Source organism: Rousettus aegyptiacus, unplaced genomic scaffold (genome assembly GCF_014176215.1).
Source record: "Rousettus aegyptiacus isolate mRouAeg1 unplaced genomic scaffold, mRouAeg1.p scaffold_m13_p_7, whole genome shotgun sequence".
Taxonomy (NCBI): domain Eukaryota; kingdom Metazoa; phylum Chordata; class Mammalia; order Chiroptera; family Pteropodidae; genus Rousettus; species Rousettus aegyptiacus.
This window is the reverse complement of record NW_023416310.1, coordinates 104,886,380-104,909,536: the sequence shown is the minus strand read 5'-3', so window position 1 is coordinate 104,909,536 and position 23,157 is coordinate 104,886,380. Positions and strand designations below refer to the sequence as shown.

At 35.0% G+C, this 23,157-nt stretch overlaps 1 protein-coding gene across 1 annotated transcript in view; it reads left to right on the top strand.

Moving 5' to 3' along the window:
* ADAMTS19 (ADAM metallopeptidase with thrombospondin type 1 motif 19) overlaps nt 1–23,157 on the top strand; it is a 212,866-nt gene that overhangs the window by 19,252 nt on the left and 170,457 nt on the right. The gene's annotated exons all lie outside the window — the stretch shown is intronic.

Here is a 23,157-nt window from a genome sequence, read left to right as displayed (position 1 = left end):
ATGGTTTTTGAGGGCTGTTTTTAAATTTAATGAAAGTGTTTTATAATAAATATATATGTATAGTTTATAATAACATTAGGATAGGTCTGGTTCACCATCTTGCATAGTGTCTTGATCTACTTGTCAGATTTCTATTCATAGATCATAATATATATATATTAGTATACCTATATTAATGTAACTGGATTTTAAAATTTTGCATTTTCCTTTTATGTACATAAGGTAATAAAAATACATTGATTTTATTTTCTCAACACACGTACCGAATTCCAAATACTATAACATTTTCTAGATGAACTTTTTTCAGTTTGAAATCATTAATCTCACTTCGTTGAAATAATTAATTCTAGTTTGTCAGTAGGACTAGTCTGTGTCCTTACTAATTAAGAGTCTAAGTCAGGAAAACACGTGTCTTCAACTTTTCAAAGCAATTTACTAAGTAAGGCACTTACTGAATTAGAGAGAACTCTCATTCATCTGTATTCTTTTGGGTAGCTGTTGAATTAAACAGGAAGGAATTCATACCCATATCTGGTTTTGAAGTCTACAAGTTGGATTACGTTGAATAAATGTCACAGAGAAATTGCAAGAGCAAAAGCAAGCATGAGGCAATGTTGTAACTCTGTATTGTGTGGTGGTATGATTTTTAGCCCTCTGGATTTACTTACTTTCTGTAAGAGACCCTATTGTTATAGACATAACCAAGGAAAGATATCAGGCATTTAGGTTGAATTGAAAATATAGACTAGGATTATCTAGAGATCAGGTACTTAGGACTTTGTCAAGTAGGGCACAGGTATAGTTTAATTTCTATATAGATTTAGAGTTGTATCAAGTCCTTTCATTTCATTTAACGGACAAGAAACTTATTTGTAAGATAGGAAAGGCTTGCTTTAATTTCACTCTTAATGTTGCCTTTGTTCTAAGCTTTACATAGACACTCATTTCCCTTTATATCTGCCAGGCATCAGCCTAGCTCCTTAGGCTGAAAAGTGAACTGAGTTTGTATCAGTGCTCCTTTGTATCAGTGGGTGAAATTTAAAGAAATTGATCCAAAGTAGAGAATATATTTTAACATGTTACAGAGCCTCACTAGTTTGCGAAGATCTGGCTTTTAATGTCACGGTGGAGCCTGTTGAGCTTTATTTCACAGTTTTGGTGTAGTACCCACACCCAAGTCAGTGGCTAGTAATTCTGGTGTCATTATCATTAAAGGCAACATTTATCGGGTGCCCATTATGAAAAGTAAAGTGTGATTTATACACTTATTAAAACAATTCGTTTCTTTTCTCTTCTTAAAGCTTCTTATCAGAAGAAAAAGAAAAGTGACTTGGCAGAAGTGAAAGGAAATAGTACCTGTTGAAGGGGAAGGGGTTTCATAGAGAGTCTGTTTTGTATACGGTTTCTTGTACTCGTCTCTCTGATTTAGACTTTGTTAGTCTATATGATCCTTCTGGTTATCAAGGTGATTACATCTCAGTAGCATGGGGTGGGATGCTCAGTTAAGTCATCCTAAAGAAGCCCATGTTCAATATCTACTGGCCTGTGGCCGCATCATTTTTCAAACAGGACTGGTGGGCACTTAACCTTTTCTTTCTTTATTCTTTGATCTCAAATCTTCCATTTTATCTATTATAAGAATCTGATTAGACTCTTGGCTCTTAGTTTTCTGGGTGGACAAACAATTCGATTGAAATTTTTCTGAGTTTGCTTGTTTTTATATTTTCTAGGAAGTGTAATTTGAACTATGCAAATACATTGGAAGTTTCCATCTTTTGCAAATAGGGCGTTGGCACTCTTATTTAGAATAGTATAGCTAGTGTTTATTTTGAACATTGAGGTCAATGAGAACTTTTTACAGATTAAACAGCTTATTTCTCAGTAGTCATTATCAACAAATCTTAATATTCCCACATCAACAATGAGAAAAATAAGACCCATGAGGTTACATTACCTGCCTGAAGTCACACAGGACCCATGTGATGGAGCAGACACTGAGTTCAGTCTTCCAGTGCCATATCCTTTGCCTTTCCTTTATGCTTAATATAGTTCTTCTGGTTAGGTTGAATTGTATAAAATTGTCGATTTGACCTACTATAAAAAGGAATTTCATATGCTACAACCTAAAAAAAAAAAGACCCCAACCAAACAAACTCCGTTTAAGAAAAGCTCATTTTATATGCAGCTAAAACTGAATAATTTTTTAAAAGTTCAATACTAGGTTTGAGGGGGGAATAACTTTAGTCATTAATGTTTGAAAATGAAATGCCAGGGCAAAAAAGCTTGGTTTGGGAGTACTCTTTGCTCCTTTAAATTAAGAGCATGGACTCAGGAGGCAAAGTATGTGGGTTTGAATCCATTCTCTCCTGTTACTACTCTGCTAGCTGTGTGACCTCACGTGACCTCTCAGTGCTGTTGTATCTTCACCTTTAAGATTCACTAAGTTACTTACATTAGTATCTAGCACTACTGTAAGGACTATAAATGTATTTTTTAAATAAAATGAAGGTGAGAAATAGAGCTAGAATATGTTTTGGTCAATGTATTAAATAATTTTATAAATCTTTCAAAATGCTATCTATTAGAAATTTTGAAATTAATTAAATGAATGTAGAATATTAAATTAGGTTAACATAAGTAACAGTTTACCCATATGTGGTTTGTACATTAATTTAAATGTACAAATTGTTCATTTAATTTATTTTTTAATTTTTTTTGGGGTGACATTGGTTAACGAAAACTAGTAAGTTTCAGGTGTATAATTTAACAGTAAGGCATATGTATATTGCATTGTGTACAAATTGTTTAAGTAGGTTTGAGAGTAAATGTATAAAACTAATCACCCCTTTCATTCAGGAAATATCTATTGGTTGATTCGAGCTATTGAATGAAGTTTTCTTATCAACGTTCTTTCACCAAAATTCTTTTTGAATTGTTTGTACTAAAATGCCATCTGGAAACTTCTCTCCAAAACAACTCTGAAAGTTCCCCTTTCAAGTACAGATAAATGACATAGTGACTTCCCGTGGCCAAGTGATCGAAGTAACTATAAAATGCACACCCACAGAGATGATGAGTTGATTTGCTTGTTTTTCTGTAGCCTTCAACTTCCTATACAGCCTCCAAAAATTTCAGAAGAATGTGTAGCAAACAGAAGGGAGGAGAGAATGTGCATTGGTAGCCTGCTAGGGGCTAAGTGCTTTATGAGGTAAGAGTAAATGCATGATAATGTACGAAAAGTAAATAAATGAAGCACTTTAACTCCTATGTTGATTCCTATTGAATAATTAAAAATTATTACAATACCTAATTTAAAGCTTTCAAAAAATAGAATAAATACTGGCCAAGTGGAATTGAAGTCTAGGTAGGTAATAAAATAAGAGAACCTCTAATTCTTCAAATAAATCTGTGGATTCTGGCGCAGATGTGTCCTTTCATCCCAGGTTACTGAGAGAATTTGCAGAGTAAACACTGAACTGCTGCCACTTATCTTTTAAAAGCATTTATTTTATAATCACCTCATTCTTTTAGATTGGTTCACACTGACAGCATTTAGGTTGCTTCCTTTTTCTTTTTCTTCTTTAATGATGAGAAACAATTTGCCCTGCCAATCTGGTACTGGCTCTTTTCCTTCTACGTGTGTGCAAGTATTTATTTTTGGTGAAATTGTTGAGGCATTACATATGCACATTTTAGTGTAAGAGATAGTGCAAACTGCTCTGCAGTGTTTATACCATGCGTTCTACTACCAACACTATTTTAGAACACCTTTACTCCAATAACCTCTAACTCTCAATATATCCTAGTTTTTCATTTTATTTTCCTGTAGATGACTGTAAAATAGCATTCTTTTATTGTTTACTTTCTAATTTTCTTGATTGTTGGTCAGTTTGATCATGCTTTCATGTCATCGGCTATTAGGATTTCTTCTATTACAAATCTGTTATGCAATCAGGAATTCTACTGGATAACTTTTTTATCTTAGAATTATCTTGAAATAAAATCCTTTGTTACATATGTTGCAAATATTTTCCCCCAGTCTGCCAAATTTGTTTATGTTTTGTCATAAGTGTTTCTACATTTTAATATGGCCAAGTTCAATAATACTGTCTAATACAATTGCTGCATTTTGGTGTTTCTTTAAGAAGGCCTTTCTCTATAGTAGTGATCGTATCTCTCTATTATTCTCCTATTTTAATATTTTTGTATTGTATTTTACTAAGAAGCAAGTTGTATAACAATGAAAGATTATGTTGCTATTTATGTTAAAAAGAATTCACAATACTATACAATTTCTTGTAGGTGCTTATATGTGTACATATAAAGGTATAAAACGATATAGCAAATATTTTTGGAGATAAGTGAAGGAATCTAGGATTGAGGATGGTAGTCTAAGAGATTTTTAAATTTATCACTAATTTTGAAAACCATTTTGACAGGGAGTGCTTGTGTATCGTTTGTACAATTAAAGGTCAATATATGTGTGTGCATACATATATTTAATATACTTACATATATTTATTATGGAAACAGTGTAACCACATAAAAATTTTTTTTAAATGAGAGACATGTTTACATAGTCACTATTTACAATCACAATTACAATTTTGCTATATTGTTTTCACCACCAGTTTCACTATAGTTGTATTGAATTGTTTTAAAAACTCAAAGTGTTCCTACAACTCTTATCATTTTTAAAGAAACATAACATCTCACATGTATTTTACAATATTGCCACATAGACATCAGTAATATTACATTTGAAGACTATGTTATGTAGCATGTGTTTTCCCTGAATATGCCAAAATTTATCTTATTATTTTTTTATGGTGAACTTTGAGATGGTGTCCATGTTTTTCCATTTTGAAAAGTGAATATTTTCCTATGTGGTTGTTGCTTTGTGGTGTTTCTTTAAGAAGATCTTCTCTGCTCCAAAGTCATAATCTCATTATCCCTTCTACATATTTTTCTTATACTTTTTGTATTGTTGATTTTAATAAAACAAAGCAAGCAGGTCTTATTTTGTATGTATCTCAAGAATAAATTACCAGAGCTGTAATTACTGAGCCTGAAGATCTAAGAACAATGTGTCTACAGGGATTTCCCAGGGGACACTAAGTTATGAGGCTACCAGTGAGGTTTGAGGCACTAAGTTAACTTTATTTTAGCCAGCTACATATAATATAATTTTATATGCTTATTTTTTTTACTAATTAAAAACATTTTTAAATTGCAGTTGGCATGTGATATTATATTAGTTTTAGGTGTACAACATAGTGATTAGACATTTCTAATACAAAGTTATCACCCTTATAAATCTGGTACCCGTTTGACGCCATACATAGTTATTTGAATATTATTGGCTATGTTTCTTATGCTGTACTTTATATCCCCATAACAATTTTGTAACTACCTATTTGCACTTCTTAATCCCTTCCCCTTTTTCACCCACCCCTCAACCGCTTTCCCATCCTGCAACCATCAAAATGTTCTCTGTATCTATGAGTTTGTTTCTGTTTTGTTCATTTTGTTCTGCAGATTTCACATGTAAATGAAATCATATGGCATTTGTCTTTCTCTGTCTGACTTACTCTACGCAGCATAATAGTCTCTAGGTTGATCCATGTCGTTACAGATGGCAAGATTTCTTTCCTTTTTATGGCTGAGTAATATTCCTTGTATATATACCACCTTTTCTTTTTCCATTCATTCATAATGGACACCCAGGTATCCTCCATATCTTGACTACTTTAAATAACTGCAATGAATATATGGATTCATATGTCCCCTTGAAGTAGTGTTTTGGGTTTCTTTGGATAAATCCTAGAAGTGGGATAACTGGGTCCTTCTTTGTCTCTTGTTATAGCCTTTGATTTAGTCTATTTTGTATGGTATAAGTATTGCTACCCCAGCTTTTTTATTTCCATTTTCATGAAATATCTTTTTCATCCTTTTGCTTTCAGTTTCTGTGTTTCTTTCAATCTGAAGTGTGTCTCTTGTAGGCAGCATATGTAAGGATCTTGTTTTCTTATCCATTCAGCCACATTTTCTTTTAATTGGAGCATTTAATCCATTTACATTTAAAGTAATTGTTGATAAATATGTAGTTATTCCTATTTTATTATTCATATTTTTAACTTTTTATCTTTTTTCTTCTTTTTCTTAAAGAAGTCCCTTCAACATTTTCTGTAATACTGGCTTGGTGGTGATGAACTCCTTTAGCCTTTACTTGTCTGGGAAGCTCTATTTGTCTTTCGATTATAAATGATAGCTTTGTTGGGTAGAGTAATGGTTGTAGGTCCTTACTTTTCATTATTTTGAATATTTCTTTGCCAATCCTTTCTGGTCTGGAAAGTTTTTGTTGAGAAATCAGCTGTCAGTCTTATGAGAGCCCCTGTAGGTAACTAATTGCTTTTCTCTTGCTGCTTTTAAGATTCTCTCATTGTCTTTATCCTTTGACATTTTAATTATGATGTGTCTTGGCATGAGCCTCTTTGGATTCATATTGTTTGGGACTCTCTGAGGTTCCTGGGCTTGTATGTGTATTTCCATCACCAGGTTAGGGAAATTTTCTGTCATTATTTCTTCAAATAGGCTCTCATTCCTTGCTCTCGCTCTTCTCCTTCTGGTTATCCCTATCATGCGAAGGTTGGTATGCTTGATGTTGTCCCAGAGGCCCCTTAAACTATCCTCATTTTTTTGGATTATTTTTTCTTGTACTTCTGATTGGGTGTTTTCTGCTACTTTATCTTCTAAATCACTGATTCGAACCTCTGCTTCATCTAATTTACTGTCGATTTCTTCTACAGTCTTCTTCATTTCAATTGTAGTCTTCATTTTTGACTGGTTCATTTTTGTTTCCTAACTCTATTTTTATGTTTTTTTTTTAAATCTCTTTGTTAAAGTTCCCACTGAGTTCATCTACTCTTCTCCTAAATTCATTGAACATCCTTATCACCACTGTTTTGAACTCTGCATCTTGTAGATTGCTTGTCTCCATTGTGTTCAGTTCTTTTTCTGGAGCTTTGTTTTTTTTCTTCATTTGGGACATGTTTCTTTGTCTCCCCATTATGGCTGCCTCCCTTCATTTGTTTCTATGTATTAGGTAGGGTTGTTAACGTCTTTCAGTCTTAGTAAAGTGGCCTTACATAGTAGGTTCTATGAGGCGCAGTGGTGTAGTCTCTCTGGTCCCCTGAGCCAGGTGCTCCAGGTGTGTCCCTTGTATGGGTTGTGTTTGTCCTCCTGTTGTAGTTGAGCCTTGGTTACTGTTTACATGTCAGTAGGAGAGACTGACCCTTGGATTGATTGATGGTGAGGACTGTGACTACAGTGGAGGAACTGTTATGGAGTAGGATTCACATTAGCAGGGCTCTGGTGCCTCCCCAGTATGCCCTTTGGGTGTGTTGTCCATGGATGTGGCCCTGGTGATGCTCAGCTTAGACTGAAGCTGGCCATTGAGCATGCAGGCTTGAGCCTCCTGGGCTTGCTTGGGGCCACCTGGCATGAGCCACCAAGCAGTCTGCAGATGCCCACCATCTATGCTGGGCTTGGAGGTGCCTTGAGAGGCCAGGCTGAGAACCAAAGCCGGCTGTTGCTAATGCCAGGCATAGGGATGCTCAGCAAGAGGTATGGGACATGCTGAGACCAGATGCTGCTTGTTTAGGTTTTGTAAACCTTTGAGAAATTTTAGAAAAGTCTACAGCATGAGCTGAGACAGCCCATTTAAATGGAAAAGCCCCTGGAGGCGGCTTAGGTAGCTGCAAGTTGGGAGAGGCGGTGTCTCAGGGAATCCCCTGAGTGAGATCAGTGTCAGCCTGAATGCTAGAGACTCAGATATGTCAGCCAAGTGGATCTTCACATTGAGTGGGGGAGGGCTCAACAAAGGAACAGTGCCCTCTGCCAGTACTCTGTTTGGGAGAAAGCTGCCCCTCAGCCCTTGCCCTGAAGTCAGACATCTGAGTTCCTCCCAGTATGTCCCTGGTGCTTTTTGCACTGCTGCTCCAGCACTGGAGCTCAGAGTGAGTGAGTTCCTCAGTGAGTAAGTCAGCGTGCGAGTCCCCAGAGAGGCAGCCCTCAGTCTCACTTAGCCACAATCTCTGCTGGTTTTTACAGCCAGAAGTTGTGAGGGTTTCTCTTCCCGGCACTGGAACCCTGGGTTGGGGAGTCTGGTGTGGGGTTGGGACCCTTCACTCCTCCTGGGAGTTCTTCACAGCCAAGATTTCCTCTGGATTCTCAACTGCCACACACGGGCACAGGACCAGCCCGCTCTGCATCTCCACCCCTCCTACCAGTATCGAGGTGGCTTCCTCTTTGTGATCTCAGTTGTAGGACTTCTGTTCAGCTAAATTTAAGGCGATTATCCATGATGGTTATTCTGTAGTTGAGTTGTAATTTAGATGTGTTCACGAAGAAGGCAAATATAGTGTTTACCTAATCTGCCATCTTGCCTGGAACATTTATACTTATTTTTAATTGCTATTCGAAACAGTGAAATTATGCCTGACTGTTGGAATTTACATCTTTTAATTTCTATCCAGAAATGACTACAGTTCCATTCCTGTTAAACTACTTGTTTTCCTCCTTTGTGAATTTTATGTATCAGTTTACCCATTTGGCTTTTAGGGTTTGTGATTGTCATTTACATAACAAATGTTATATATAATCATATTTATTCCAAATGTTTTCTCAATTCATTTTGCTTTTTCAGTTGAATTTTAGCTAAAGTTCTCCTTTCAGAGTTTTGAATAACCTCTTTTTTTTTTTTAGTAAGTAAAATGCTTTGTATTTATTTACTTTCTAAAGTAATTCTTTAATCACTTGGGATAGAAAACATCATGATTCCATCTTTGACTCTTCCTGTTCAATAATTTTAATCATTCTCTTAGATAAGAACACGAATATGATTCTAAATCAATTCACCAAAGCTAAGAATCTGTAAGTAGTTGCTAATTTGTTGGCTAATGGAGTCAATATCTAAAAAAAATGTTATAAAACTTACAAGAATAAAGAAGAAGTCTACGATTAGTTTAAATAAAACTTTAGATGGAATAGTTAACTCATTCTTTGTTACTACTGTTATAGAAGACAGAATTGAAAATTACCCATGTATTATCTACTTCACAAGAATCAAACCCCAGTAACTTTTCTGTTTATTCATTGTGAATTGCTCTCAAATATTTTATTTTTTATAATATTTTATTTTCCTTCCAAACCACAGAGATTCCATTCATTAATATTAAAGTTGCAAAATTCATATGTTGAAATTTATACATCATTTATCATTAATGAAATAAGGAATCTAATGGTAGCAGTATCAATTTTTTTATTTGAATTGTGTACAAATAAGTGTCAATATTTCAGAATAGTTAATTGCAAAGGATAGAGGCTTTGTTGCTGACAGACCAAAGTATTCACTTGGGGCTACCGACTTGGAGTCCTCATCCTACTTTACCATTAGCAGCACTGGGAACAGCTGATAAGCCCTCCACCTTCTTGATGTATGTTTTTATCACTTGCTGTCAGGACTCAACCCCTCTCTAATTGCTCCCTCTCAGTCTGATTTGTTGATTATTACTCTTCTCTGCACCTTCTTTATACTGTTTTTACCTAGTGCTCAGCCGTGGGCCTTCTTTTCTTCTCTACCTACACTAGTCTCATGGCCTAAATGTCAGCTATATGCCAATGACTCCAAAATCTGTAATCCTAGTTCAGATGTCCTTGTTGAGCTCCAAGTCCATATGTCCAGCTACCTACCTGATATTTTAACGTGAGGTCTAATAGATATATCAGACTTAGTGTATTCCAAACTGAACCGATCATCCCCCATCCTGGTCTCCTCACATTATTCTTCACTCATTGATGGTGAACTGTACAGTTCCATTTGACAAAGGCCAAAAATGATATTATGGTTCTGAATCCCTCTCTTTCTTTCAAACATAAACATCATATGTTCTGTTTGCTGTACCTTCAAACTTTATCCTGAATCTGACCAGTTCCATTACCATTAATACTATCCTGGCCTGAGCCATCAATCACCTCTTATCTAGTCTTTCCCTCTCTGTAGTCTGTCCTGAGTGGAGCCACCACTGTGAACCCTTTTAAATAAGTCTAAGTGTGTTCACTGCAATGTTTGTAATAGTGAGACACACTATGTACTAAAGACATACATAGAGAACATTTAAAACATGAACGCAGAAGCTATACACATCTTTAATGTAGTAGTTACTTTGAGCAATAAAGTCTGGGACTTGGTTTTGGGAGGCTGTACAGGTCCATTCAACTGAATCAATAAGTTGTTATATATTTTTTAAAAAAATGCTCTACAGCAAATAAATGTTAACAATTTTTAAATATGAGGAGTGGATCACTAGGTACTCTATCATCCTGTGTATTTCTGAAAGTTTGAAATATTTCCTAATACAGAATGATAAAAAATAATAAATGAAAACACTTTCCATTTTGTTATCCTATATCAGTCTGTATATTCTTAATGTGTTACTTTTCTTACACATTTCAACTTATTCTATGTACTAAAGACAATTTCACTTAATACTCACCTTCTTACTTTAAACTCAAGGAACATCACACCTAAGAATGATGCTTATAAACTAGAGAACATCCAAGTGAAATGAAAACAATGAAGAAAGACAGGGAACTCATTTCATATCAGGAATAGTTATAGTAACTAGGCATGTACAGAGAAGCCAGAAGAGTGTTTGTCATATATTTGAAATGTGAGAAGCTGCTTAGGATGCAGGATCAGGACTCATGCTTTATAGTTGCGATGGAGAAACTTCAAGACCTTTTATAAGAATCTTCCTGAGAATTACCACTGTCCAGTAAAGGCCTAGATTACTTCAGAGTGATTATTCTCTATTAGTGATTCAAATGAGTAATCAGAATATTAAATATTTATCAGAGATGTCTATGAACGATTTCTTCTCTGGGTGGAATTTGGAATGAACTGACCCCTAAATTCTTGTTCGGATAGACTCTTGTTTATAAATGTCTTTCTTAAAACATGATGCATGGATGTACTATTCCTGATGTTGTCTGGAATATGCAGAGTGCATTGAGTTTCCTGCCTTATACCAGATAATTTCAGCTCCGGTGGTGTGTGACCTCCCAGGTGATCTCGAATAAATTAGCTGAGATTATCTTAGCTTTTTGAGCCTCTGTACTGATGGGACATTTATGAAAGAGACTCAAGAAAGGTGGGGAAAAAAGGTCACACAGCTCTCCCTGGTTACACATTTGTTTTTGGGGTTCTTGTAGTTAGGAAACAGGCCACATGAGAAAGAACTTTGTTGATACAAGATTTATCACTCCTTTTAAAGAGGAAAAGCACAAATATAATTTATTAGATATTACTTAATGCCACTCAGAATGGGGGGTAGGAGGAATATTTGCATTATCCAAAGGTCCTAAATGGAAAAGAAGAACAACAAGAACAACACATTTTACTGATGTGGGTGCAAATGAGACAGAAGACTTAAAATCTACAATAAATAAACTCCTTAGTTATTCTAAAAGACACTTAAGATTGTTTTAAAACAGACTTAAAAACTGTTTTGTACACTGGTGTATTTCTTGCATCTAGCACGTTAGCTTACACATGCTTTGCACTCAGTAAATATTGTCGAATCAATTAATTATTGTATTTATTTGACCTTTAATTGAATCTGGAAAATAAGTCGCAGCACATTTTCCGTGCCTCTGAGTACCAGGGCTACGGTCCTTGAGTAGTTTGCTCCACTAATCTTGTTTCCATGGTAAAATGAATTTGCATCTACTCTCTAGGGGTATGTAGGAGGTTGGCAACATCTCTGTTAATTGTGAGGTCACCAGAAAGACCTGGCAGTCATGAGTACTTCCCCAAGTTGCAGCTGCACAGCTTTCTCAGTGGTCTCGTTCAGTCCACTTAAAGCACATAACTGGGCTGGGATTGCATGAGATAAGTGCCGCAAGTGCTCATCGCCATGGTGAGTGGCTCTGAAAAACCACTGAGTGACTAACCCTTTAACAACTAGATGTACAACTGAGTGTGCACCGACTCATTAAGTGCTAGAGTGGGTGGCAAGTTGGAAGCCATCATTTAAAAAAATAGATAGGTCAAGCAAAGTTAGTTAATAAGTTTAAATTCTTCTCATGTCTCCTCGGAATGGAACTAAAGTCGGCCATGTTATGACTTTTGAGAACGCTGATTGATCTAGACAGGGCAGTTCTCTTTTGCTCAATTTTCGGTGTTGAATTTAACAGCAGCATGAGCACATGTATTTGATCATCTTGCATAGGACTGGTAAATTTTTAACCTGAGCAATATGTGTTAGACAGGAAAATACATTTTTCAGGGTAAAACAAATGAGATCTTATTCATCTTTTCTTTAAAGTCAGTTCCAGAAAGAATTAATTCTGACTTTTAAAAAATCAACTCTACAAGCTCTTACGTTTCCTTTAACCTCACCAGTCCTTCCTCCTCAGTTTCCTTTGCTAATTCCTTTTCCACCTCTCAGTGTTAGGGTCCTCAGGGTTTGGTCAAAGGCCCTTTTCTCTTCTTTCTTTATGCTCCCTTTCCAGATAACATCACTCATTCCCATGGATTGAAAAATTATGTTGGCAGCTCTCAGATGCAAGTTTTTATCTCGAAATCCTTCACTAAGCTCCACACTCCGATCATTTACTTGATTTCTTCACTTGAATGTTTTACTTTATATCAAACCTCATAAGGTACCATCAGAAACTTTGATTCTCTGACCCCCAAATCTGTTTCATCCTCAGAGTCTGACATTTATAGCTTAATCACAGACATCTATCTCCCCTTCTTGAGTACTGAAGCCAGAAATGCTGGAGTCATCTTTAATTCTCTGTGTTACTGTCCCTCTACGTCTCAATGTCTAAACCATTAACAAATTTGAGTGGTTGCCCTCTGGTGTGTATGAAAATCCAAAATTAATCTTAAATGTACTTCCTTTTCTCTACATCCCCAGTTCAGCCGCTGTGTGTTGCTTCATTGGTCTAGCCACCATGATCTTGCACTTGAACTATTACATCTAACATCAAACTGGTCTCTCTGATTCCACTCTTGTCATCCTATACTCTATCTTCCAAATAATAATAATAATAATAATAAAAAGAATGACTTTCTTTGAAATTTATATCAAGTTATGCCATCCACTTACAGTTGCTTCCAATTACATTTCAAATTAAATCTAAGTGTCTTATTGTGGTCTTCAGAGTTCTGTATGAATCATACCTTGCTGACCCCTCTCTTCTGTTTTTGCTGCTATAATTATTTGTCTGCAACTCCTGCTACCGTCTCAGACTTCATGTCATTCCTACAACTACGTCCTGTCTTATCTATAGGTCTTCCTCCCTGATTGACTTTATACTAATGTCACCATTACTTATTACTTTAATTGCTGCAGTAGCCTCCTAACAAGTCTTGTGTCCCCGCATTTCAACTTCTTTTTGAAATTTAAGTATAATCTAAGACATACATATACATCATTTGAGAAGTCAGTACTTTACTGAAAAAACTTTAATGGAAAAATAAACTCTCTTGCTCCCTCTCTCCACCCTAGATTTTTGCATTCAGGGAGCAATTGTATTTCTTTTAGTACTTGCCTGGCCTCTACATTGCTAAGTAATATATATTTTTTATTCTTCATTTTTCATTTTTAAAGTGTGTTTAATTGTGACATAAACATACAGAACACAAACCCATGCTGTTATAAATAATAATTAAAAAGGGTACACTTTTGTAAGCTCAAAGTTGATATACTGAGTTTCTCCCATATATCTTCTAGGGTTATAGCCTTGGTAGATGTCATCCTCCACCTAATTCACCACTCTCTCTCAATTATGTTCTTTGTCATGTGACTGGCTTCTTTTTTAGGTCTCAAATGCTACTTCTTTAGAAGGTCTTATTGGGCCATACTGTCTAGCATCTCGGCCTCTGTTTTATTTCTCTCAAATCCTTGTTTCTTTAAAGTATGATACTTCTCATACTTTATAATTTCTTAAGTATATTTATCTGAATACTTGATTTTCTCTGCCTTTCCCCCTAATGTATAAGGTTCATGGTGACAGAGCTTAAATCCATTTTCATCTTTGAGTCACTAGTGTCTTGCATACTGCCATATGTTAGGTATTCAGTGGGTACATTTGTAATGAACACTAAACCATCACAAAGAAGATATAGTGGAAAGTAATGGCTGTTGGATTAACTGGTTAATAAACTTAGAAGTAGGTTTAAAACTGAATTTGCTTTCTATTTCTCAACTTGCTTTTTGCATATTTAAAGAATCTATAGACATCCAAGGGATTAATTAAAGAATCATTATAAGCAACAAGACATTACAGTAAAGTGAATGGATATGAGAAAGTATAGAAAAATTAAATATTTCTTGATATGAGCAAAAATTAGACTGTACAATGAGAAATGAGATAACCATCATAATGACAAAAAATCAATCATTTTGGATAACTAAATGTTATGATGGAGCATTTATTTTCTGTTTTACCAGTTTTTGCCTCTTCTTTTCCACTTCTTCAACATAGAACAACTTCTGTTTATTATCATACTTGTGTTGTGGTTTATCTGTAGTGTAGTTAAAAAAGAACGTTTTGAAATTGTTTTTAAATCCATATCTCTGTCAAATGTTGGAGGAAAGTTAGAAGAGGGCAATAGTTTTCAAGAAAATGGAAGAGAAAGCATATTTTTTTCATTTGTAGGGGTGAAATCTATTTCTGTGTAATTATTATGTAGATAAAATAAGACTGTGTTGAAAGAACACAGACCTAGGGGGCCATATTATACATATATAACTTGTCATTGAGTAAACAGGTCTGGACAGATGTCACAATAAAACAAGTGGTGTTGTTTTGTTTCGTTTTGTTTTTGGTCTTCCTTCTGGCAGTGTTCACTCTTAGGTTGTGAGAAGTCCCCGAGTAAATTTAGGCACACAAAGTCTCTGTTGAGTAATTAAAATATTTATTATATAATCATCAGACAGTACAAATTCACAGAAAGTTAAAATATCTCTGCTACATGCCCTCTGCATCCAGGTTTACTTAAAACCAATCACATGTGGAAAAGAAGGGGGCGAAATCAGAGTCCTCGTTATTTCCTCACCTAGATTTCGTTTCTCCTGCTGCATGCACTGGCTTCCTCTGCCTCCTCTAGGACTGAAGCTGTAAGGGAGGTGAGGAGAGTCTTAAGTGTCTGACAGTGTCATAGAATGTGTCTCTGAGTGCTTGTTTGATAGCTGCTTAAAGTGAACAGTCTCTTTCTCTCATGGGCCGCATTTGTGGGTTCTTGGGAGGCTGTCATCTTCACAGATGTCCCTCAGCCTCTGAGATCTCACATTTGTGCTTCAAAGAGGGTTAATTCAGCTCTGGATGGTCCCTTTCCTGCCAAGGCCCTTAGGTGTCTCGGGGGGACACTACCCGACTACATTTTAACCTTGCTTAATATTGTGAAATAGAACACAGACGTTAAAAAGTGTGTAACGCATCAATGTAAAGTTTATCGACAAATGATTATGGAGCAATTGTGTGTAACTTTGATCCAGTCGAATAAATAGCACATTTTCTCCACTCCTAAAGTATAAGTTTGGGATGGGTCTTGCCAGACCTGTACCCTGAACTCTCGCTGCACAAAGCTGGTACTTATGCATTTTATTGACTAGAGGGTCAAATGAATAAATAGCTAATAAAACTATGATACATTTAGAGGATAAACAATTATTCAGCTATTAAAACCAGGCTTATAAAGATCATTTAATACTATTAAGGAACAAAAATGAAGTAGAATATAAAACTCTAGCACATTATGCATGTATGTGTATAGGCACACACATGCACCCACATGCACACACACTGATACATACCCATATATACTTATGTATATGTATATTAATAGACTAGAAAGAAATATATACATACATTATAGTTATTCCATGATGGGATTTGGGATAATTATTTTCTTTCTTTAACTATATATTTGAAAAGTTCTGTTATTAAAAAGCTCAGATTTTTATGATCACACTTTAAGAAAGAAAATGAAAAAGAATTAAAAGAAAGGAAGAAGGAAACAAAAACTAAAATCTGGAAATATTCACCCAGATCTGCCATGGGAACATTATCGGGTATTCACCATTGGCAGAGACCTGGAGAAGGAACCCTCAGACCATCAGAAAAACAGTCTGCTTTTGGCAGGTTATAAGTCTGGTCACATAAAACAGTCCACTTAAGATAAAGTTCAGACCCTAATGCCATAGTTTTGTCTTCTCATTTGTGAGAGATGGGGCTTGGCCTTGCTCTTGATATCAAACTTTGGATTTCAACCATCTATGTTGTGTTTGACGTCAAATCCTTAGTGCAAAATTTTTTAAAGATGAGAGTTATTTGGAATAACAGTCTTAGGGCAGGCCTAGCTCTTTCCAGATAGTCTCACAAAGGCAGCAGTCTTTGGTTTGAGTCCTGTTTCACCACAGATGACAAGTGACAGACACAGAGAGTGGATGGATCTCAGGTGGAAGCAGTGGGCTGTGAGGGGGATTTGGGAATCACCTTCACTGAGGGGATTATAAAACCATTGGGAGTGAAAAGTGTAGAGAATAATTTCTGACCAAAGACTCGCGTTGGAGTGAGGAAATAGACCTATTTAAGGAAACAGAAACAGTTGCTAGAAAAGGAGAAAATTAGAGCAAGATAATATTCGTGGAAAAGAAAAGTGATCCAAGGTCAAATGCCTTAGAGAGGAGAGTAAAAGAAAGGAAATTGTGGGTGGCCCAGAACAATTTCTGGAGTTCAGTGAGGCAAATGAAAATACAGGTAAAAATGTAAGTAGGATGTAGGTAGCAAGCAAATTTAGAGTGATGGATTAAAACCCCAAATCAGTTTGGGAATTGGGAGGCTGAAATTCTAGTCCTGACTTTCACATGAACTCTTGTGTGATGTTATGCAAGTCATGTAACATTTCTAAGTCTTGGCTTCCTTGATTTTTAAAACTCCAGTGATGGCCAGATGATTTCTAAATTTCCTTCTTCCCTTGTAGTTTCATGATCCTTTTTGAAGCCCTTTGTCAGAGAAAGAAAGCAGAATGATATTGACAGCATGGTCACTGGAGAGCTTTTCATAAAGATAGAACCTGGGCACACAAGGAAACCAACACTAGAAATGCCAGAGAGAAGAAATCAAATTGTAATTTTCTGCAGTTGGAGTCCCAGGAGGAGTGATTAGATGCTCTTTAGAGCAGTGAACGACTATGTTATCTTTTACCTCAAAAAGGAAGAATACGTTGAGTTAAAAGCAAAAACCTTGAACACCTGCAATTTGGCCGACCTTGTGTCTTGAAGGCATGAAGATGAGCACTGGGGCCAAAGCCTCCCCTCAGATAGCTAATCAGAGAGACAAAAACAACCACCAAAGCAGATTTATTAGGGTAGTAACGGAAAAGGTCCAGTGTAGAAGTGGAGAGGGGAGGCAGTGGTTACTTTGGACAGGACAGGATTGGCTTAGTTTTGAAGAAATAACTTTCCACACTGACAGTGACTTTCTGGAAGAAAGCAGAGTGTGCAAGGGACCAAGATGTGGTCATGCAACAACTAGAAGTTATTCTGAAACATGTTAAAATTGAAAGTTTGTTCGCACAATTAAAATTATTTGTTAAGGTTATTTATGAAGTTTAAATAAAAATAAAGCTAGAGTGGTAGTCAAGAGTTCGTCATGACTTTAAATCTTATCTGTCTTCATTAGGGTTTGGAGTTTCTCCCTGTGGGCATAAAGAGGAAACATCGAAATCGTCAAGTCAAAAAGAGTACTTTAGGATGATAAAACGATAGATGTGGTGTCAGACTGTATTTTCGTTCAGATTCATGTGTAGAATACACAAATGCATGAAAAACCATTTACAATAATATTGAAAATGACATTTTCTGAATAACGTGTAATATAAACATAGTATAATATGCTTATATTTCAAACTCTATAATGCATTTTTTACTTAATGAGATAAACATTCTAACATTACTATACAAGAAAATACTTCAGAAAATAAAGCCATACTTATATAGAAACTCATATCATGTAGAGCATCAGATATTTGTCTGAAAAGTTTTTACAAACATATGCCAATGCCAGAGCTTTTCAACAACTTCTGTTACTGTTGTTTAGAAAGAGAACACTTGTGCTACTTCCGATATCTCACTAATTCTCTAATATATCTTAGAGTTGGGCAAGAGACTTATAATCCTCAGAACTTCAGAACATTGACTTACCTGTTCCTCTCAAGAACTTTGTATTTGATGTTTTCAATTTCATGAGTTCATTTTATTTTTTGGCTGCATTTCCCCAATTCTCCACTCAAGCAAGGCTTCTTCTTTGCACCACTTTCTAGACTCAACACCTTCTTCGCCCTTGCTCCCAATGCCTCCTGTTCTAGGGAACAACCTTGCCCCAGTCTTATCCAAATCCTGCTCTCCCTCCAGACTCTTCTTGCATCCTGAAGCTATAGTGATCTACCACCTTCCTCATGTCTTTTAGCACTTATGGTATTTAGTTCTTGATATACTATATATCTTAAAAAATAAGGTATTATCAAAGACTCTGACAATACATAGTTTGAGCCACAGATAAATATCTTCAGCCAGTCCAGTGAAAGGTTAGCTAGAAAACCAAGGTTCTGGTAAATAAAGGAAGTTTCCAGGAAGGAGTGTGGAAAATGATGAGGACTCTTGAGATGACCACAGTAGTGCTTTTGCTCTGTGAGTGAACAGGAAGTAAGGCAGTGAATGGGAAGTCAGCCTAGTGGGAGTGAGAATGGAAATGGAGAATGTCATGTTGCTTTCTAAATTTTTAGTTATTTTTTAGTTATGCTTACATTAGAGCTTTAGAATCTTTGTATCTATTGGATAGGCCATAATTAATTTAAATTTGAACAAGTAAAATATTTATATTTGGCAAATTGAAGCAACAATATGTAAAAATTGACGTACATTGGACAAATCAAATTTCATGTTGTGGTTAGAAGTCGGTGGCAGTCTCAGTATACCTTCATGAGATCGGTGTTAATAGTTATTTTAGAAAGCACAGAGGAATCTAAATAGAAAAATAAAATATGGGAACCAGTAACAAAAGAAATGGCTGGCAACTTATTTTCACATAAGTGATGGTAAAGTTGCAAAATACTGAAATTCTTGCTAAATTGTCAAATCAAAGAATAACATTCCATGAAAAAAAGAACAGATGCCACCATATGAGGAAATGTATGTGACGACAGAAATAAGGTAGGGAGCCACTGTAAAACTTAATTTCATTTCCAAATATTTTAATAAAATGTCTTAAAATAGGGCCATCTGGGAGAAAAATGCTTATATAGTTTGCATTTATTTTAGATAATTAATTGTGTCATATTAATTCACATAATCTTTTCTGGCCTTCTAATATTGAAAGGACAATATTTGTGATAAAGCGAATGCTGCTTAGCTGTGGATTGTCAAACGCAGTGGCCCTTGAGCAGAGAGATTAATATGGAGTTGTGTTTTTCCATGGCCTGTAAGATCAATAAAGAGAAAAAAATCTGTTTCTTTAGTGGGAAAAAAGCGAGCTCTTGTGGAGAGAGAAAACCTCAAGATGTTCTGCAGTTCTGCTCTAATACAAGTCATTATCTTGAAAGATACCTATGTAAGCTACAACTCTTCTTGTGCTACAGCATAATATTCTGTCTCAGACAGAAAACTCTTTCCTGGAGAGAGAACACTGAGCACTTGGGACTGCATGTGCCCCAGAGTGAACTGAGTCTGGCACACTGTGGTCAGAGAATAAATATATATCGAATGAGTCACCATTTATAATTATTCCAATGTTATTTTTCCTGTTTAAAAGTGGCCTTCTCATTTTAAAAAATGTCTATAGATAACATCATAAGGCAACAGATAACTCTGTGTTATGAAGAGGTTTCCAAATCCTAAATAAAAAAAAACATTTATTTCAGACAATATTTAATATGCTAATAAGTAGATATGAAGAAGAATGAACTTTGTTTCTTTGGATTCTGAACTCTTGAGTCCTTACTCAAATGTTTGCATTTTTATATTCATTATGGTTGTTCTTATTAATAAAATAAAAATTATGGTGAATGCTTATTGAGTGTTTACTTACTATCGGATTCAGTGATAAGAGCATTACATGTACTTCTAAAAACTGATTCTTCCAAATAGCCCTATGAAGCTGTTGTATAGATAACAGTGTTGTAACTTTCTCAGAGTTACATGGCCAGTAGTAAGTTATGAACTCAAATAATCTTAAATCCAGAATCTTTTCTTGGAGTCATTAAATTTTATATGATAGTATGCAATTAAATTTTATAAGGTTTATTGTTATAAATCTAACCACACTTATAACCTATTAAAAGAATGTATCAGATTGCAAATTGATGACTTAGGGAAACTGAGCATATCTATCTGAGACATTCTAACTACACATCATAGCAATTATTATTTTAATCATCAGCCACACTATCAGTTTTATTAATAACTTTGAATACTGACTGAACCTTAGTATCACACTAATAAATAAGACAAGATTAACATATATCCATATTTTCACAGTCAGGATCAATATTATATAATGTGACAACACTACCTATCTTCAATCCACATCTAGATGTAACACATCTTTTTTTAAAAAAAATTATTTATTTACTTATTTATTTTAACTTAAAAGAATTATTGGTTAATGAAATCCAGTAAGTTTCAGGTGTACAATTTAGCAGTAAGGCGTGTGTGTGTGTGTGTGTGTGTGTGTGTATGTGTGTGTGTGTGTGTATTTGTGTGTTCACTGCCCATAGTTAGATTTCTTTCCGTCATCACATATTTGACCCCTTTTACCCCATTTACTTCCCCCTCTCCCTTCCCCCTACTCCCTGGTAACCACTAGTCTATTGTCTATGTCCATGAGTCTCTGTTTGTTTGTCCTGTTTGTTACTCTTAGGTTTATATCCCACATATAAGTGATATTATGTGGTTAGCATGATTACCTTGAGTTCTATCCATGTTGTTGCAAATGTCAGTATGTCATCTCTTATGGTTGAGTAATATTCCATTATATATATGTACCACAGCATTTTATCCAATCATCTATCGCAGGACACTTCGGTTGCTCCCATGTCCCGGCCACTATGAATAATCTATTATGAACATCGGTGTACAAATATCTTTTCAGATATGAGTTTTCAAATCTTAAGAGTAAATACCCAGTAGAGGGATTGCTAGATCATATGGTAGATCAATTCTTAGTTTTCTGAGGAACCTGCATACTGTTTTCCAGAGTGGCTGTACCACCAGCAGTGTATGAAGGTTCCTTTTCTCCTCATCCTCTCCATTTTTCGTTACTTGTCCTGTTGATTTTAACTATTCTAACAGGTGTGAGATGGTATCTCATAGGTGTGAGATGGTATCTCATTGTGGTTTTGATTTGTATTTCCTTAATAGCTAGCCATGTTGAGTATCTTTTCATATGTTTGTTGGCCATTTGTATGTCCTCTAGGGAGAAGTGTCTTTAACGATTATTATTTCAATTTGTAAGTATTTGTTATTCTCCTTTTCCCATCAAATTAGGCTCCAGGGAAAACTTTTTGAATTTTACAGAATTACTTTAAAATTCAAGCTAGTTTCATATTTGAGAGAATTAAAACATGTATGAAAAATAACTCATTGGAAGTCATTAAAATTACTCAAAAAATGGCCAAATGTATACACATTTTAAAAGAATAATATTTTAAAAGAATCATTACAATAAATCTTTGCATTGTCTCCACTCACAAATGATCTATGCAGATGTACAAGCATGTGTGAGAGAGAGAGACGGAGAGGGGAAAACAGAGAGAGAGAGAGAGAGAGAGAGAGAGAGAGAGAGAGAGAGAGAGAGAGAGAGAGAGAGAGAGAGAGGAGGAAGGGGACAGATGGAAGTGGTGGAACTGTTATTCTAGTACTTGAGAATTTTATTAGAGATATGAAAATTTTAATAAAATGAAATTGATGAGGATTTTTAGATTTATTCTTAAGATCTGTGTAATGTCAATTTTTGCAGAATAAAATGAGGTAGCATATTGGCAATCACATGGTCTTTCTGTATAAAAGATACAGTACACTTTAATAATTGAAACAAAAGAAAAAACCTCTTCTATACTTTTAAGGAAAACATCCATTTTTTTAGCATAGATTTATTTTTTTCTTAATATTCAGTTTAGGAGAATTAGTATATCTGTAGAAGTAATTATTATTATGCTAGATACCTGTGGATCAGGTTAAAATGAACTATACATAATTTTCATATAATTAATACAAAACAAAATTAAGAACTTTGATATTAGTAGATTCGATATAAATAATGCATGTTCTAAGGGATTATTTCTTCACAAGTATTGCTAAAGAATTAACAACAGTTAAATATATACATTTATATATATTACAGTAGAGTAAAATAATAAAAATTAAAAATATTAAGTCATATGTTCTTCCATGTAGAATATTTTCCTAGTTATAATGTAAATTTATATTCTAAAATAGGAAGGAAAGAAATGACTAGGCTTAGCTTCAGTATAATAAAAGGATACCTACTTATTATAAGTTCTTATTGATCATAACCATATTTTACAGTTTTGAACCTTTTGTCTTTAATTGGTGAACTTTAAAAACATGGCATTATAAGAACTGAAACTTATTTATGTAAATGATGCTTCATTTTTCTGTAGTTTATTGTTCAAAGGTTTTCAAAATATTTAATAGAAGACTTTAAGAATATTTTATATAATAACTTCAATGGAGTTATTATATAGGAGATGTTAGCTTTGATATGTTACATGACTGACTTTATTAAATAATGATTATCAAAAGTTGGACCTGTGGTTTTTGCAATTAAAAACTCTATTGCTCTTCTGTACATGGTTTGCATGTAAGTGACCCCATGGGTCTCCCAAAGTGAGCCTTTAACATTCCAGAATTTTTACTGTGCATCTGTTGCTGGCATCTAGCCTCCCACCCACACAGGCTAAGACTAACTAAATGAAGTTTATGCTAGTGCAATAAAGTACATAAGATGAAGTAATAAAATGGGAAGACAGTTACTTTATTATGCGGTTGCTAAAATAGCTTC